Genomic DNA, 19,310 nt, shown 5'->3' on the forward strand with positions numbered 1-19,310 from the left:
TGCTTGGCTTCAGATGTGCTTTCGTGGAGTTCCAGGAATTTTTTTCAGAGTTCTTTGGCCGACGAGTAACTTCCGATGCGGTTGACTTCTTGAGGCGACAACACGCTCAGCAAGTGATATTCTGCTCGATTATTTGCTATGGAATCATTTTGTTCTTTCTTCGTCCAAAGACTCTCTTCCTTCTCCTCTCCATTTTGATTAGTAGGAGCTACAAAACCATATTTGATTATTAAACGAATTTTAAAGTCTATTTTTAGAAATACCTTCATTTGGCGTTTTCAGTGTGCGAAGTCTCCCTTAAATTTTGGTGGAACGATGCTTGGTCCGGCCATTAGTTTCTTTACTTCAGTCGGTGGTTAGTCCTTCTGAAGCGTCCTTGCTCTGATACCACTTGTTGGTCCCTTGGTGGTCGGCAAGAGTAGAGGGGGGTGAATTGTCCTACAAAAATAAATCAACCCTTTCTCGACTTATAGCTTAAATAAGAACACTTGTAATTAAAAATAAAAAGACTAATTAAAAAGAAATAGACACAAGAGGAATTACTTGGTTTACAATTAGAAGATTGTTAATCCAAAGAGAATGAAGCGCACTTTTCTGAAGATCTCCTTTGGGCGGAGTAGCCTCTTACAACGTTAATAGCTCACAAACAAAAGTAGAACAGAAAGAATGGAATTACAAGTTGTTGTTCTAACTGTTGAATTCAGCGCTATATTTATAGCACTGTTCCGGGCGCCTAGAAGGGTTCCGGGCGCTTGGAGTGGGATAGAATTCTATCCCCCACGGGTCGGTCAACGTCCACGTCATTTGTGATAAACTTTGGGTTCCGGGCGCCCGGACTCTATAGGCTCCGGGCGCCCGGACCATAAAAGTCAACAAGGATGACTTTTTGTGATCCGGTTCCTCTTCTCCTGTTCTGCTCGTCTCAGTCCGGGTCTTCCGCTCCGGCTCCGCTAGCTTGGGTAATCTCGGCCATCCGGAATAGGGCTCACCCGAACCCAACTTCCGGCCTTCTCCTCGAGCAGCCTTCCTCCACAGTTTCTCATCCCTCGAACGTCGCGTACGTTCTTTTTGTCCACCGGTGTACTCTTCCGCGGCACCTCTCCCTCGGACGCACCGAACCCGTCGACTCTCTCTCGTGCAGTCTTTCTCACTAGCCGTGTCTTTCGCTCGACTTCATGTGCTCCTAAGCTCCTGCACACTTAGACACAAGGGTTAAACCAAACAGGACCTAACTTAACTTGTTTGATCACATCAAAATAATCTTGGGGTTCCAACAGAAGTTAAATAAAATAATAACATGATTGAGGATATGCTTTAAGTAATTAGTTCCTAACTCCTTGTCTTCCCTTGAAACTCTAGCACCGGTGGAGAAACAAAAGGGGGCGGGGAACCTTCTTAGGGCTGGCGGCAACATCAAAGGTGAGACATTTGAAGGTAAGGTTTAGAACCTTGTCTTCTTTTTTATATACTATCATTAATTGCATTAATTTCATACATATTTATATCCATATACTAATTTCATATTTATATATATCCATATATATATATATATATCACATATACATGGTAATATTTTTAATTCATATTAGAGTTTCTTAATACTAAGTTATTAATTTGATATTATATATATATATACACACACACATAATTTCACGTTGAAGATATATACATATCTTCACATATCTTCAATTAAAATCTCCTATATATATATATATATATATATATATATATACACACATAATTTCACGTTGAAGATATATACATATCTTCAATTAAAATCTCCTATATATATCTTATAATTTTCCTATTTCCATTATTTATGCTATATACTTTATATTTTCTATATTATTTATATGGATTAGATTTTTTCTATATATATATATATATATCCATATATACACACAATGTTTTAAAAAGCGCGAAGCGCGACAAAGCGCCGAGTCCAAGCTTCGAGCTTTATAAACTTAAGCGAGCTTAGGACAATTTTAAGTGTAAAAAAATGTTTTTTATTTTTAAATAAAATTTAATTATTTTAAACAAATAAATAGATCAAATAATACTTAAACATGATAAATTTAAGGTTCATGCATAAATTTCTCACATGTTTAGAAAGGCAAAAGTCACAAAGTTTATAATATCCATTAGTTTTAGTATTCACAATAAAAGAACATAAAAAATTAGATATTATCTAATTCCTTGTCTGATTCTAATTCGATCTCCTCAATTTTTCTCGATGGCAGGCAGATAGGGGGTCTATGGCAGATTATGGCTTTTCTCTCAAGAGTTGAGAGACGTTGTGTCTCTTCATTTTCTCTAAATTTTTTTCCTTATATTCTTTAAAAATTTACAAATCAATTAAAATTATAAATAAAAAATCACGCTTAAGCGCTATTAAGCGCGCTTAATCATGCTTAATTTGGTCAAACATACTTTGACCACTTTTTTCCCCGCTTTCACCTAAAGCGAAGCTTTTCTTCCTCGCTTCGCGCTTAAACGGCGCTTAATGACGCTTTTTAGAACACAGTATACACATAGTAATATAATTCTATATTAAAAGTTTTAGAAATTATCTACACGTTTCTTATATACATTTGATATTATATATTGTTAGGATGTATACTAAAAGTCTAGCTTTTGGTATAAATATTTATCTAGAAATAAGAATCACATTGGTCAAATGTCTACATTTACGATAAATGTAGTTGCTCAATTAATTTATATTGTAGATAACATGGTGTGTGGTGTCACACATAGAAGTTCATGTTATCGGTTCCTTATAAATTATAAACAGTTGCTCACGACCAAGATGGAAAGGAACAAATCATTGGAAGGTCATAGTGTAATTAGGTGTTAGTTTATTTTAACTATATAATTACACTAGTACACTTAGAGTGTATTTGTAACGACCCACCTTCTACTACTAGGCTGTAAGGCGAATCGCTACATTACTACTGTACTGGCTATGCGGAAAACTGATCTAATTTGAGTTTTTATGCTACTGATATCCGATCTAATACATGTTATTGGTTCTACCTGTGCTAAGGGAGATGATCTAAGGGATACCTGGTGTATCCTACATCCCCCTACGGTCAAGGAGCTAGACTGATAAGTTTCTTGGATGAAACCTGAGCTTCCCAATCGATCCAAGCTGGACTGGATCGATTGCTCTTGGTTGGATCGGTCCGTGGATCGATCGGAGCTGGGGAACATTCTGTTCCCAACTGGATCGGTCGGCAGACCGATCCAGGTGTGGCTGGATCGGTCGATCGGACCGATCCAGGTATGTCTGGATCGGTCGGCTGACCGATCCAGGAGGATACAGTAGCATACTGCATCTGGCTGGATCGGTCGGCTGACCGATCCAGGAGGATACAGTAGCATACTGCATCTGGCTGGATCGGTCGGCTGACCGATCCAGTAGCACTGCCCAGGCTCTGATCGGTCTGGAGACCGATCAGAGTCTGATTTCGCCTGGGGACTCTGATTTCAGCACTCTGGTGTGCCAAAATACCATATAACAACTATCTAATGCATGATAAACTATTCTAATAACATGTAGTAACAATTCTAAACTTAAGCTAAAGCAAGGTTTACTGGTTCATGGCATTTTACTCACTAACATGCATTTTAACAACTTAAAGTGAATGAACGTATAAATTTCTAAAAGTTCTAATTGTTTAAATTTGCTAATGTTCAAAAGTGTATAAAACATGTAAACTGAAACTAATAACTGTAAAGTGCTAAAGTAAATGCTAAATCTCCAGAGGGTCTTTTATTCCAGTTCCTTCCACACACATCTTGATCTGCATTGACCTCCAGCCTCCACTACTAGTCCACTTTCCTTTTTCCTGTATCTGCAGTATAAGGAAAATAGTATCTGTAAGCTAAAAAGCTTAGTAAGAAACCATCTACCTCACTAAAACGTGCAACGATGCAAACATACTTTTAAAGAATGCTATTTGAAAACATGTACTGGCATGGCATACAATGGTTGCAAGCATAACTGAGATAACTGAACATGTAAACTGAAGCATGGCATAGCGACTAATCATATGAATCAATAAAGATAAACTGAACTGAACATACAATAAGCTAAACTGATACTGAATTCAAACTCAACTAACATAACTGATTTTATGAGTTTTGAAAACTAATACATAGTAAGTGAAAATACATAATCATGCTGTTTGGGCCCGGCAATTGTACTTGCTATGCGCGCATCCCTAACTAGACCCGGGTTTGCAAGTCCCGAATTTAGTAGGGTTAACTAGGTTATCTAAACCTAGGGACGACTGTGGGAGTCCAACCCAATGGATATCTGATCCAGTACAGTGCCACTGAAAATAAAATACTGAATATAGATAACTATTTTAACTTGCTGTTTCTAGGTTATCTGAACCTAGAGCTAGGTTATCTAAACCTAGAGGCGACTATGGGAGCCCACCCATTGGACCGTAATAAACTGATTTACTGTTTTAAACGCTTCTAATGCATTTAACTGAGCTATTAAAATGCCTAAGTTGCATTTTTTTTTTTACTGATCTAGTTACTTTGTCGAACACCTAGTGTGCCCCAACTCTCCTCTTTATTAGGGAGATCACCTTTAGGCACCCGACAACGTCTACAACCCCAAACTGAAGAGGGTAAACGTGTCTAGCCCATCTAAAGGTGCTCAACTAAATCCCTAAACCTGCGAGGAGGGTTAAAAACACCCTACATGTCGACAAAACCTGCATAAAACTAAACTAATGCACAGAAAATCCAAACGGAGCTATTATACTGCAGGTGAGGGGTTTATTACCTCGTACGCTACTTTTCTTACAATTCCTTTCGCTAGATTTACGGTGGAGGTGCCCCTTTCGAGAGACTTCTCGCGTCTATGCGTTCCTCTCGCGAAGGAGTGCGCCCTCGTGTCGAAATCGTCGCCGGAAAGTGACCTTGGGACCCTAGGGATGGAACCCTAGTGTTGTTTGGTGTTGGCGCCGAGAGAAAGAGAGGAAGAAGAGAGGTGTCGGCGTGAGGCTTTGGAGAGGAAGGGTTTTGCCAAACCAATTAAAAATAACCCAAACCCCACTTAAACCTTCTATTTATATTAAGTGGTAATTCCGGCCCAACTCTAATATAAATTAAATCGTCTCCCTTTTCTTTCAGCACGGCTCTGCTGGGTTCACTGGTTACTACCATTATCCCTTACACCATAGGTCTCGGGTTCGATTCCCGCCTAAGCTATTTTGCGGTTCTAATTATTTTTACTGCTTCCGCTACTCAGAAAATTCTAGAAAAATATCTAAAAATCCCAGAATAATCATAGAATAATTCTAATGCCAGTTTGAGAATTTTTGAGATAATGTTGGGAACCAGTTGAACCCAGCAAGGCCGTGCTGAAAGGAAAGGGGACCAATTATAATTATAATTGGGTTGGCCGAATTAGTTACTTAGTATAAATAGGAAGGTTAAGTTGGGGGTTGGTTTATTTTGAGAACTTGGTTCGGCAATATCAAATTTCACCGTGACCTATCCCTCTCCCAAAACCCTTCACCGCCGCCCACTCCTCTTCCTCCTCCTCTCTCGGCGCCCAAGCCCCAAGGGCCCTCGGATCACCTTCCGGCGACGACTCCAACACGAAAGAGGTTCTTCTCCGCGAGAGGAACGCAAAGACGTGAGCGGATCGTCGAGAAGGTCATCTCCACCGGGATTCTAGCGGATAGAATTGTAAGGAATTTAGCGTAAGAGGTAAGAAACCCCTCACCTGCAGTATAATAGCTCCGTTTGGTTTCCTACGCATTAGTTTTAGCTATATGCAGGTTTTTCGGCACATAGGGTGTGTTTAAACCCTCCTCGAGGATTAGGGATCTAGTTGAGCACCTCTAGACGGGCCGGACACGTTGTTCTCCTTTGGTTGGAGATTCTAGACGTTGTCGGGTGCCTAGAGGTGATCTCCCTATTAGAGGAGAGAGTTGGAGCACACCAAGTGTTCGGTAAAATGTTAGTGTAGCTAAATACCACCTAAGTTATGTTTAATAGATCAGTTAAATGTATTAGAAGCATTTAAAACAGCACATTAGTTTAGTTCAGTTTTATGGGACTACGGTCCAATGGGTGGGCTCCCATAGTCGCCTCTAGGTTCAGATAACCTAGCTCTAGGTTCAGATAACCTAGAAGCGTAAGTAAAACATTAGCTATATTCAGATTTTATTTTCAAAGGTGGATAGATAACCGGTTGGACTCCCACGATCATCCCTAGGTTTAGATAACCTAGTTAACCCTACTAAATTCGGACTTGCAAACCCGGTCTAGTTAAGGATCTTGCGCGCTGCTGATGGCCCAAACAAAGCATGATTATTATTTTCACTTATTATGAAATAGTTTTCAAAACTCAAAATTTGTTATGTCAGTTGAGTTTGAATTCAGTACCAGTTTAGCTTCAGTTTAGCTCTTCCTTGCTTATACATTATGATAGCTAATGTTCAGTTCTAGATTGTTATGCTTGTATGATCATATGCCATGTTTATATGTTTAGCCTAGTCAGTTTCTTTCAAACAGCATGCTTTAAAAATCATATTGCCTCGTTGCATATTTTTGTGAAGTAGCACTACAAGAAAAAAGCTAATAAACAACACTTAAAAGACAACGCTTTTTACAAAAAGCGTTGTCTTTTTTTTTTCTACAACGCTTTTAGTGAAAAGCGTTGTCTAAGTTTTTTTATTCTTATCAAAGACAACGCTTTTTCAAATAAGCGTTATCTATTAGTATTTTTTGGGGATCAAAGACAAAATTTTTTTTAAAAAGCGTTATCTATTATATTGTCGCATTTTTTTCTTTCGCCGTTTTTCTCTTCCGTCTTAATTTTTTCCCACCGTGTTTTTATTTTCCCTCTTATTTTTATGCCTAAACCATCCTAAACCCTAATGTCTTTCCAAATCCCTCTCTCTTCATCACCTCCTCCTATATATCCTTTCTTTTTTACTGCTCCAACCGGCTCTTCTCTTCTCCCTTCTCCTCCCTCCTCCGCCGGCATTCTCCCTTGGCTGATCTCCGTCCTTCCTCCTCTAAGATTCGACAGGCAGGTGGGATGCGATCATCGAGGTGATGACCACCTTGGGCCCATCTTCAACGATGGGCACGGCGTTGGCATTGTAGCTGGGCCTCCTAGCAGTGTGCATCGTCCTACCTCAAGATCATAACAATGGCATCTAGGTTGTTGTGGGCTTCGAGGGCCGCCTCTTACCTCCAGATCTCCACCTGCCCTAGCACCTTCTCCATAGGTACGTCTCTGATCTACTGAAACCTCAGAGTTTTCCGCTTGGTTTCATGTTCTAGAGATCTTTGTTGATGGTGAAATGAACAAGATGGGGGGGGGGGGGTCGAGATATGTTTTTTCCCCCTAGAAAAAGGAACGTTGGGACATCTTTGGTAGATTTGCTTCTTGATTTTTTACTCCTCTGGATCCGTATCGCATGATGCTATTGCGACTTGTGAATCTCCTCTGAATGTAGTTGTGAAATTTAGTCTAGGTTGGTCTGGCCAGATTTTGTTGCTATTTCTAATTTGATAGTGATGGGTGATTCGTCTCTTTCTTCATTAGTTAATTTATTTTTGATATGGATGTGAGCAAAATAGAGCATGGAGATGCATCATTAATGGCGAGATTCAACTGTTTCTAGTAGGAAAAAAATAACTTATTGTATTTGATGATGAATGATCTATTCCGGAAGCCTTAGATCCTGAAGTATAAGAAGCTATGGAAGTTTCATTTTTAAAATTTATGTGGGGAAATGGAGATAGTAGTCATTGTAAATTCTATATGTTTAAAGATCAAATATAAAGATTTAAATAACATCTAAATAATTTAGTGGCATGATGTATTTGACCTTTCTAATGAAGTTTAAGGACGGGTATAAGAGAGTCGATACACTCCTCGCAACTTTTCCTTATATTAAATAGTCATTTTAAAAATGTACAAGACAAACTATTTGCTTACAGTTATTAAAGATTTGAAATATGCTAACACACATGAGTGGGTTAAAGTTGATGGCTCTACTGCAACAATAGGAATAACTGACCATGCTCAGGTGATTTCATTTTTATTAGTTCCATCAAGTATCAGTGCCATCTTATTAATTTCAAGATCGATGTGGTGTTTCCTTACAGGATCATTTAGGTGATGCTGTGTATATTGCATTACTAGAAGTTGTTTCCTACGTGAAGCAAGGCAAAAATTTTGGTGCAGTTGAGAGTGTCAAGGTAACCATTGAAATACTGAGTTAAATGGTTCTCCTAGGTTGGTGAGTTTCTAGAAAATTAGTTGTTAATTAATCTATAAAATAAATACTCTTATTTTTTCATACTTGTCACATTTTATTGTTTTTGATCATCTAAAGAAGTAGTCAATACTGAATGTGAAATGAAGATGAGCATATGTGTTGTCAAAACAGAATATTCCATGTGTTAGAATGTAATTATAGTCTTTTAAGAATCTAAGCATTATATATTGCTATGTTATTGTTTACTTAGTGTGTCACTACCTGAAGTATCTTCTTAGCTTTCTATTTATGATAGATAGCCAACTCTCAAGTACTTTTCGGTTGATACTTGAAACTTTATGAACGCTATTTTTTTCTTAACATTCATGTCTTTTAACTGTGACGCATTCACTTAATTCATTAGATAATATTGAGATACTATCATTTGTCTTTGTTAAAGGTTAATGCAAGTCCATTCGAGGATGGCTAGATCGTAAAGGTCAAATCGAGCAACGATGGAGAAGTGAATTCATTAATGGATTCCGAACAATACTCAAAGTTCTACGAGGAAGAGGATGCAAAGCATTGAGGATATTCATTTTCAAAATCACTTCATTGCCTCTGGTTAGATGTCTCTCAAGGTTTCATTGCGTCAGTTCCATGGAAACTTTGGATGAATTTGATTTTTAAATGACTCGTCTATCTGCATTTTTTTTGGCATTTAACCTTTTTGAGATAATAAATAATGTGTTGTTATTTTCGTGTCATATCTGCAAAACTTTTTCGATGCAAATTTATATTCGATCACATAAAGACTAGGAAAATCCTGCTTGTGAATTGGCCCAATTCCTTTCTCAGTTTGCAACTTACAAGAAAGACATTTCATGTTTCCTTTATATCAAATATGAAATGATATTTTTCTTTCTTTTTGGGAAAAATTGCAATTGTGTATTCCATGAAGCATTTAGATTCATAGATCATAAATTATCTGAAATAAATATAAGTTTTTTTAGATTTTATTTTTCTGTTAATCCATGTTCATTCTCTACCTTATTGATTAACTCTTTGATGACATTATTGAGCTAGGCTTAATTGAGTGGATTGCCCATCTCACTTTGTACTGGTTGATCTGCGTGCCTAGGCTCACCAAGATCAACTGGCTCAAGTAGCTTGCGAAGCTTGTCCTTCACCAGGAATTGCCTCACCCACATGTAACCCTTTATTTGTAGTAAACAGTAAATTGTGAAGCATTTCTGATTACTATAACTGATGCATTTCTGATTTCTGTTTAGCAAGAGTTGATTTCTAATTTCTGATTAGCAGTAGTTGATTCACATAACTGGTTATCACATAACCAATGGTACAATGCTCAGTAGTTCTTAATTGTTAGGTGATACTTTTCTCTATGATATTGCATGTTTGATTATGCCAAATTGGTTATATCTGATTGCTATAATTATTTTTTGTTAGAATTGGAAGGTTGGTATTGAATGGAGGTACCCAACTGAAGATGGATAGGTGGATGTTTCAACTGAAGATGGATTGGTTTCACATGTCAATTATCTTCAAATCTAGATAATGTTGGGTTAACGTTTGTGTTAATCAAAGTATCTATCATTTTGGGAACTATCTTCGAATCTAGACATATTAATTTTCTTCAAATCTTGTTTGAATCATGTTGATAGTATCATCATTTTGGGAATTATGTACTTGGTTTTTATGTACACTGTGTATCTATCTCTGTTTATATATATATATATACTTTACCTAGTTTTGATGTGTCATGACTTTGTTCATTTTGTTAAGTTATGGTTGATTTCATTTCTATAGCAAGGTCAAAGAAAAATAATGGTTTTGTAAATATAAAAACAATGGTTTTGTAAATAGAAAAACAAATATGATTTTTTTTTAAAAAAAAATGACAACGCTTTTAAAGCGTTGCAAAAGCGTTATCTTTGTAAAAAAATGACAACGCTTTTAAAGCGTTGCAAAAACGTTATCTTTGCTACAAACGACAACGCTTTTAAAGCGTTGCAAAAGTGTTGTCTTTGCTATACACGACAACGCTTTTAAAACGTTGTCTCTGAACAGACTTTTAACAACAGTGCTTTTAACAACGCTTTTTCAACCACATAGACAACGCTTTTAAAGCGTTGTCTATTAGATTTTTTCTTGTAGTGTAGATGGTTTCTTACTAAGCTTGTTAGTTTACAGATACTACTTTTCTTATACTGCAGATAAAGGTAAAGGAAAAGTGGACTAGCAATGGAGGCTGGAGGTCAATGCAGATGAGGATGTGTGTGGAAGGAACTGGAATAAAAGATCCTCAGGGGTTTTAGCAAGCTTAAATAGTAGAAGTCTTAGTATTTTTTTCTTTTATGCAAACTTTGAACCTTAGAGTGTTTAAATCAGGGAAGATTTACTTAGTTTGTTAGTAATTATGTTAGAATGCTGGTTAATAGTTGTTAGAACGTATTTCCATTGATTTTAGAATTGTTATGTGAGATTTTGGCACGCCAAAGTGCTGAAATCAGAGCTCCCGGGCGAAATCAGAACTCTGATCGGTCCCCAGACCGATCAGGGCCTGGCTGTGCCACTGGATCGGTCAGCCGACCGATCCATGCAGATACAGTATGCTACTGTATCCTCCTGGATCGGTCAGCCGACCGATCCAGCGCGATACAGTAGCGATTCCAGGTGTTTCGGGTGCCTGGATCGGTCAGCCGACCGATCCAGACATACCTGGATCGGTCCTGCCGACCGATCCAGCCACACCTGGATCGGTCTGCCGACCGATCCAGTTGGGAACAGAAACTTTCCCAGCTGCGATCGATCTATAGATCGATCAGCAGGCCGGTAGGTAGTTGGGGAGTCAGTTTCTAGTCCCTAGCTCAGTTGGGATGTTCAGTTTCCCCTCCTTAGCATATGTACACCAGCAAAGAAGGTCTTTAGACCTTTCTTATCAGTTGTATCCGTCATTAGTAGAGTAAAATTTTAAATAGCCCAGCTTTCCGCGTAGTATAGCACAGCTTAACTGTAGCGATTCGCCTTACAGCCTAGTAGTAGAAGGCGGGTCGTTACAGAGTGGTATCAGAGCAGTGTTCCATATTTCCTACACACACATCAGCATTGTACCTGCAGCTTCCAAGTAAGAATACCTCTACTTCATTTATACTTCTTGTTTTGTTATTACAGTTCATGTTTATAGGCCTACTGCTTGTTAGAATGTGATAGTTTTTTTTTTTACATAATATCAGTAGTGATATAACTGTGATTACCTTAGTTATGTTATGTTCTCTATGTCTTTAGAAATGGCTCGAGGACGCCCAGCTAGAAGGGCACTAGCTACTGAGCCCCAGCAAGAGGCAGGCAGTTTAGTGCCTCCTCCAGACCTCTCAGCATTGGTGGCTCAGTTACAGCAACACGAAATAGCCACCTTAAAGGCTAATCGCCAGAGTACCCCCACAGTTACCGAACCGAATCGACGACTCCGAAGTCTTAGAGGTTCCACCAGCCCAGCAGCACCAGCAGCCCCAGCAGGTGAGCCAAGAAAGGAAGCCTATCTCATCCAGCAGCGAGTCAAGCCGAGAACTTCTCAGCACTAGTGAACCATGGGATGTACAAGCCTGGTTCAAAACACTGGAGAGCACTGGCCATAACACGAGAAGGTGAAGTGTGCCTCCATCTGCCTGACGCATGTGGTGGGAAAGAATCGAACGAGCCCAATGAACCGGATGTCATGGGCTGACTTGAGAAAGAATTCTTCGAGGAGTTCTTTCACATACGGGTTACCAACCGCCACTACGACGAGTTCACGAAGTTTCGTCAGCAACCTTTCAGTTGAGGAAGCCGTGAAGAAATTCAACAGTTGGCTCGTCTATGCCGAGCTAGTCAGCAAAGAGAAGGAACGAATCCGGTTGATGCTCAAGATGCCGAGGCCGAGATAGCAGTGAACGTGGTCGGTGGCATACATAGGCCACAAACCACAGAGGAGTTAGTGAGCAGTGCCTTGACCACGAGCATTACCAGAACAACATAAAGCAGCAGAAGCAAGTCTCCTCAGAGTCCAGCTCAAAAACAGCAAGGCCACAGCTCTAACTGGAAAGGGAACTCCAACAGCAAGCGCAAATCAGGGAGTGACTCAAAAGGAGGACCATCTAGCAAGCGACCCAGTTATCCAAAGTGTGCCACTTGTGGGAAATTCCACCCAGGGGTTTGTCGCAAGGGCACACGAGGATGCTTTGAATGTGGACAAGAAGGGCACATGGCCAAGCAGTGCCCGAACAAGACCAGTCTTCCTCAGCCGCAGCAGATTCAGTATACAGGCCAGCCAGCTCAATTGTATCAGATGCAGGCCGCTCTAGAAGGTCCACTTATCAGCCAGGGCAGATTAGAAGCCCCTCCAGCTATGGCGAATGCGAGGATCTACTCACTCACCAGAGAGGACGTAGCCAATGCCTCGACAGTCGTCACAGGTCAGATTAGCATTTTTCAGTATAGTGCTACTGTCCTCTTTGATACTGGGGCAACCCATTCATATATAGCCAGGATGTTTTCTGAAAAATTAGAAATACCCTCAGAGGTACTCAGTGGTCAGTTCTTGACGGTGCTACCCTCAGGAGAGGTCATGGCATCCACGCACTGGCTCAGAGCAGTGCCGGCCATCATAGCAGACAGGGAGCTCTTTTGTGACCTGATAGTGCTAGAGATGACCGACTATGACGTTATCTTTGGAATGGACTTTCTGATCAAATACGGCGCTACCATAGAATGCCGTAAATAGAAAGTCATCTTCCAACCTGAAGCGGCAGTGCAATTTGAATACAGCGGAGAACCAAAGAGAAAGGCCAGGAAGTTTCTCTCAGCTATGAAAGCACAGAAGCTACTGGATTCAGGATGTACAGGACTCCTAGCACACGTAGTCAACGGAGCCAGGACAAGAACCAACAGCTAGCAGAGGTTCGAGTCGTTTATGACTACCCAGCAGTCTTTCCTGAAGAGTTACCAGGCTTAGCACCAGACAGGGAGATTGACTTTGAGATAGAGCTCATTCCTAGTACAAATCCTATCTCCAAAGCGCCTTATCGCATGGCTCCAGCAGAATCAAGGAACTTGGAGCAACGCTGTGACAAGGGTTTCATATCGCGAGTCACTCACCATGGGGAGCACTGTATTGTTCGTGAAGAAGAAGGATGGAAGCATGCGATTGTGCTACAGATCATTGAACCAAGTCACAATCAAGAACAGTATCCCTTCCTAGAATCGATGACCGCTCGACCAAACCAAGGAGGCAGGTTCTCTAAGATAGATCTGATCGAGTTATCATCGTGAAGGAGTCAAGAGAAGATTCGATGACACTCAAGACACGGACACTACGAGTTCGTGGTCATGCCCTTTGGTGTGACCAATGCTCCAGCTACATTCATGGATCTCATGAACAGAGTATTCAGGGAGTATTTAGATAAGTTTGTTATTGTGTTTATCGATAACATTCTTATCTACTCAGGAAGAACACTCAGAGCACCTGAAACTAGTGTTGCAGACCCTTCAGCAGAACCAACTATACGCCAAATTCACGAAATGTGAATTTTGGCTAGATCAGGTGTCCTTCCTAGGTCACATCATCTCAAAGGATGGTGTTATGGTAGATCCCAGCAAGATAGAAGCAGTAAGTATGGGGGATTGTAACGCCCGAAAATTCTCAAAACTATTTTAGAAATATTCTGTGATTTTTCTGGAATTTTTAGATATTTTTCCGGAATTTTCCGAGTAACGGAAGTAGCAAAAATAATTAGAACCGCAAAATAGCTTAGGCGGGAATCGAACCCGAGACCTATGGCTTTGGGATAATGTTGGGAACCAGTTGAACCCAGCAGGGCCGTGCTGAAAGGAAAGGGGACCAATTATAATTATAATTGGGTTGGTCGAATTAGTTACTTAGTATAAATAGGAAGGTTAAGTTAGGGGTTGGTTTATTTTGAGAACTTGGTTCGGCAATATCAAATTTCACCGTGACCTATCCCTCTCCCAAAACCCTTCACCGCCGCCCACTCCTCTTCCTCCTCCTCTCTCGGCGCCCAAGCCCCAAGGGCCCTCTGATCACCTTCCGGCGACGACTCCAACACGAAAGAGGTTCTTCTCCGCGAGAGGAACGCAAAGACGTGAGCGGATCGTCGAGAAGGTCATCTCCACCGGGATTCTAGCGGATAGAATTGTAAGGAATTTAGCGTAAGAGGTAAGAAACCCCTCACCTACAGTACAATAGCTCCGTTTGGTTTCCTACGCATTAGTTTTAGCTATATGCAGGTTTTTCGGCACATAGGGTGTGTTTAAACCCTCCTTGAGGATTAGGGATCTAGTTGAGCACCTCTAGACGGGCCGGACACGTTGTTCTCCTTTAGTTGGAGATTCTAGACGTTGTCGGGTGCCTAGAGGTGATCTCCCTATTAGAGGAGAGAGTTGGAGCACACCAAGTGTTCGGTAAAATGTTAGTGTAGCTAAATATCACCTCAGTTATGTTTAATAGCTCAGTTAAATGCATTAGAAGCATTTAAAACAGCACATTAGTTTAGTTCAGTTTTATGGGACTACGGTCCAATGGGTGGGCTCCCACAGTCGCCTCTAGGTTCAGATAACCTAGCTCTAGGTTCAGATAACCTAGAAACAGCAAGTTAAAACAGTTAGCTATATTCAGTATTTTATTTTCAGTGGCACTGTACTGGATCAGATATCCACTGGGTTGGACTCCCACAGTCATCCCTAGGTTTAGATAACCTAGTTAACCCTACTAAATTCGGGACTTGCAAACCCGGGTCTAGTTAAGGATGCGCGCACAGCAAGTACAGTTGCCGGGCCCAAACAGCATGATTATTATTTTCACTTATTATGAAATAGTTTTCAAAACTCAAAATTTGTTATGTCAGTTGAGTTTGAATTCAGTACCAGTTTAGCTTCAGTTTAGCTCTTCCTTGCTTATACATTATGATAGCTCATGTTCAGTTCTAGATTGTTATGCTTGTATGATCATATGCCATGTTTATATGTTTAGCCTAGTCAGTTTCTTTCAAACAGCATGCTTTAAAAATCATATTGCCTCGTTGCATGTTTTTGTGAGGTAGATGGTTTCTTACTAAGCTTGTTAGCTTACAGATACTACTTTTCTTATACTGCAGATAAAGGTAAAGGAAAAGTGGACTAGCAGTGGAGGTTGGAGGTCAATGCAGATGAGGATGTGTGTGGAAGGAACTAGAATAAAAGATCCTCAGGGGTTTTAGCAAGCTTAAATAGTAGAAGTCTTAGTATTTTTTTCTTTTATGCAAACTTTGAACCTTAGAGTGTTTAAATCAAGGAAGATTTACTTAGTTTGTTAGTAATTATGTTAGAATGCTGGTTAATAGTTGTTAGAACGTATTTCCATTGATTTTAGAATTGTTATGTGAGATTTTGGCACGCCAAAGTGCTGAAATCAGAGCTCCCGGGCGAAATCAGAACTCTGATCGGTCCCCAGACCGATCAGGGCCTGGCTGTGCCACTGGATCGGTCAGCCGACCGATCCATGCAGATACAATGTTATCAGATCTCCTCGGATCGGCCACCGACCGATCCATGATACAAGAGCGATTCTGTTTGGTGCACGGATCGGCCACCGACCGATCAGAGATACCGGATCGGTCCCGCCGACCGATTCAGCCATACCTGGATCGGCTCGCCGACCGATCCAGCTGGGAACAGAATTCCCCTCACCTGCGATCGATCCGTAGATCGATCACAGCCGGTAGGTAGTTGGGGAGTCGGTTTCAGTCCCTAGCTCGGTTGGGATGTTCAGTTTCCCTCCTTAGCATATGTACACCAGAAAGAAGGTCTTTAGACCTTTCTTATCGATTGTATCCGTCATTAGTAGAGTAAAATTTTAATTAGCCCGACTTTGTAGTATAGCACACAGAATCAGTAGCGATTCACCCTGACCTAGTAGTAGAAGGCGGGTCAACTATCATCATAGCCGAGGTCTTCGCGATCCGCACTGACTGGGCTCAATCACTGGCATCCGGGTATGCTTCTTCAGCATAGAGACATGAAATACGTTGTGGACAGCTGACATATCCTGGGGTAGCTCTAGCTCATATGCTACCTTGCCCACTCTTCTGCTGATAAGGTATGGTCCCAAATATCTGGGACTAAGTTTGCCCTTCTTCCCAAAACGCATTACTCCCTTCATGGGAGCTACTCTGAGGAACACTGAATCCCCAACTGAAAACTCTAAGGGTCTGCGCCGTGTATCAGCATAGCTTTTCTAGCGGCTCTGAGCTGTCTCTATCATCTGGCGGATCTGCTGTATAGCTGCTGTGGTATCTGCTACTAGATCTGTCTGAAGCTCTAGTTCCTTCTGTTCACCACTCTCATACCAGCAGATTGGAGATCTACACCTCCGCCCATAGAGTGCCTCGTAAGGCGCCATGCCGATAGTGGCCTGATAGCTGTTGTTGTATGCAAATTCTGCTAGACTCAGATATTTGCACCAACTTCCTTTGAAATCTAGGGCACATGCTCGGAGCATATCTTCGAGTACCTGATTTACTCGCTCTGTCTGACCATCTGTCTGAGGATAGAATGTTGTGCTAAACTTTAACTTCGTGCCCAATGCTGACTGTACACACTCCCAGAAGTGTGATGTGAATCTGCTGTCTCTGTCTGAAATGATGGTTCGTGGGACTCCATGTAATCTGACGATCTCCTGGAGATACAACTGAGCGAGCTTCTCCATGGAGTAGGATATCTTAATAGCTAAGAAGTGGGCTGATTTGGTCAACCTGTCGACTATTACCCAGATGGCGTCAAAACCATTCGTGGTTCTGGGTAGTCCCACTATGAAATCCATAGAGATATCCTCCCACTTCCATTCTGGAATCTGTATAGGCTGCAGAACTCCTCCTGGTCGCTGATGTTCTGCCTTGACCCTCTGACAGGTGAGGCAGATGCTAACATATCTGGCGATGTCTCGCTTCATCCCGGGCCACCAAAAACGGTTCTTCAGGTCTTGATACATTTTGGTGGAACCTGGATGCATCGCATAGGGAGTCCTGTGAGCCTGATCTAAAATCTGTCTTCGTAGCTCCTCCTGGTCTGGAACACAGAGTCTGTCACCAAAATACAACACTCCGCTATCGGACACTCTGAATTCTCCACTTCCTGATTCTGCTAGCCCTTGCTTGATTTTCTGAATTTCAGGGTCCTGCTCCTGAGCTGACTGAATATCACCAAGCAAGGTAGAATCTAAGGTCATAGTAGAGAGCTGTCCAACGATGAGTTCAAGATCGAAATCTACGATCTCCTTCTGTAGGGGCGGTGACATGGCTGTAAGAGATAATAAGGTAGCACTGGATTTTCTGCTAAGTGCGTCGGCTACCTTATTGGCTTTCCCTGTATGGTAGAGGATGTCTACATCATAGTCCTTGACCAGCTCAAGTCATCTGCACTATCTCATATTCAGATCCTTCTGAGTGAAGAAGTACTTCAGACTCTGATGATCTGTATACACTCTGCACTGAGCTCCATATAAGTAATGTCTCCAAATTTTGAGAGCGAACACTACTGCTGCAAGCTCAAGGTCATGAGTAGAGTAATTCTTCTCATAATCCTTGAGTTGTCTGGAGGCATAGGCTCACCTTGCCATTTTGCATCAATACTGCTCCTAGTCCCAACTTAGAGGCATCACTATAGATGTCAAAGCTGCTGGTGCCGTCTGGTAGAGCCAAAATGGGAGCACTGGTCAGTCTCCTTTTTAGCTCACTGAAGCTGTTCTCATAGTCCTCTGTCCACTGAAACTTCCTGTTCTTTCTGGTAAGAGCTGTCAGTGGGGAGGCTATCCTGGAGAAGTCCTCTACAAACTTTCTGTAATATCCTGCTAATCCTAGAAAGCACCTGATTTCGCTGGCGTTCTTAGGTCTCTTCCATAACACCATCCTTTGAGATGATGTGACCCAGGAAGGACACCTGATCTAGCCAAAATTCACATTTCGTGAATTTGGCGTATAGCTGGTTCTGCTGAAGGGTCTGCAATACTAGTTTCAGGTGCTCTGAGTGTTCTTCCTGAGTTCCTGAGTAGATAAGAATGTCATCGATAAACACAATAACAAACTTATCTAAATACTCCCTGAATACTCTGTTCATGAGATCCATGAATGTAGCTGGAGCATTGGTCACACCAAAGGGCATGACCACGAACTCGTAGTGTCCGTATCTGGTTCTGAATGCTGTCTTGGGTATATCCCCTTCTTTGACCTTCACCTGATGATAACCTGATCTGAGATCTATCTTAGAGAACACTGCTGCTCCCTTCAGCTGGTCGAACAGGTCATCGATTCTGGGAAGGGGATACCTGTTCTTGATTGTGACTTGGTTCAATGATCTGTAGTCTATGCACAGTCGCATGCTTCCATCCTTCTTCTTCACGAACAATACAGGTGCTCCCCATGGTGAGTGACTCGGGCGTATGAAACCCTTGTCAAGCAGCTCCTGTAGTTGCTCCTGAAGTTCCTTCAGTTCTGCTGGAGCCATGCGATAAGGCGCTTTGGAGATAGGATTTGTACTAGGAATGAGCTCTATCTCAAAGTCAATCTCCCTGTCTGGTGCTAAGCCTGGTAACTCTTCAGGAAAGACTGCTGGGTAGTCACAAACGACTCGAACCTCTGCTAGCTGTTGGTTCTTGTCCTGGATGGCGTTGACTACGTGTGCTAGGAGTCCTGTATATCCTGAATCCAGTAGCTTCTGTGCTTTCATAGCTGAGAGAAACTTCCTAGCCATTCTCTTTGGTTCTCCGCTGTATTCAAATTGCACTGCCGCTTCAGGTTGGAAGATGACTTTCTGTTTACGGCACTCTATAGTAGCGCCGTATTTGATCAGAAAGTCCATTCCAAAGATAACGTCATTGTCGGTCATCTCTAGCACTATCAGGTCACAAAAGAGCTCCTTGTCTGCTATGATGGCCGGCACTGCTCTGAGCCAGTGCGTGGATGTCATGACCTCTCCTGAAGGTAGTGTCGTCAAGAACTGACCACTGAGTACCTCTGA

At 41.4% G+C, this 19,310-nt stretch overlaps 1 long non-coding RNA gene and 1 pseudogene across 1 annotated transcript in view; both read left to right on the top strand.

Annotated features, from left to right (window-relative positions):
• Positions 1-19,310, top strand: part of LOC121976287 — a 58,426-nt gene that overhangs the window by 20,612 nt on the left and 18,504 nt on the right. The window lies entirely within an intron of this gene.
• On the top strand, positions 7,110-9,843 carry LOC121976286 (annotated as a pseudogene).

The sequence above is a fragment of the Zingiber officinale genome, chromosome 4B, assembly GCF_018446385.1.
Source record: "Zingiber officinale cultivar Zhangliang chromosome 4B, Zo_v1.1, whole genome shotgun sequence".
In the NCBI taxonomy this organism is placed as follows: Eukaryota; Viridiplantae; Streptophyta; class Magnoliopsida; order Zingiberales; family Zingiberaceae; genus Zingiber; species Zingiber officinale.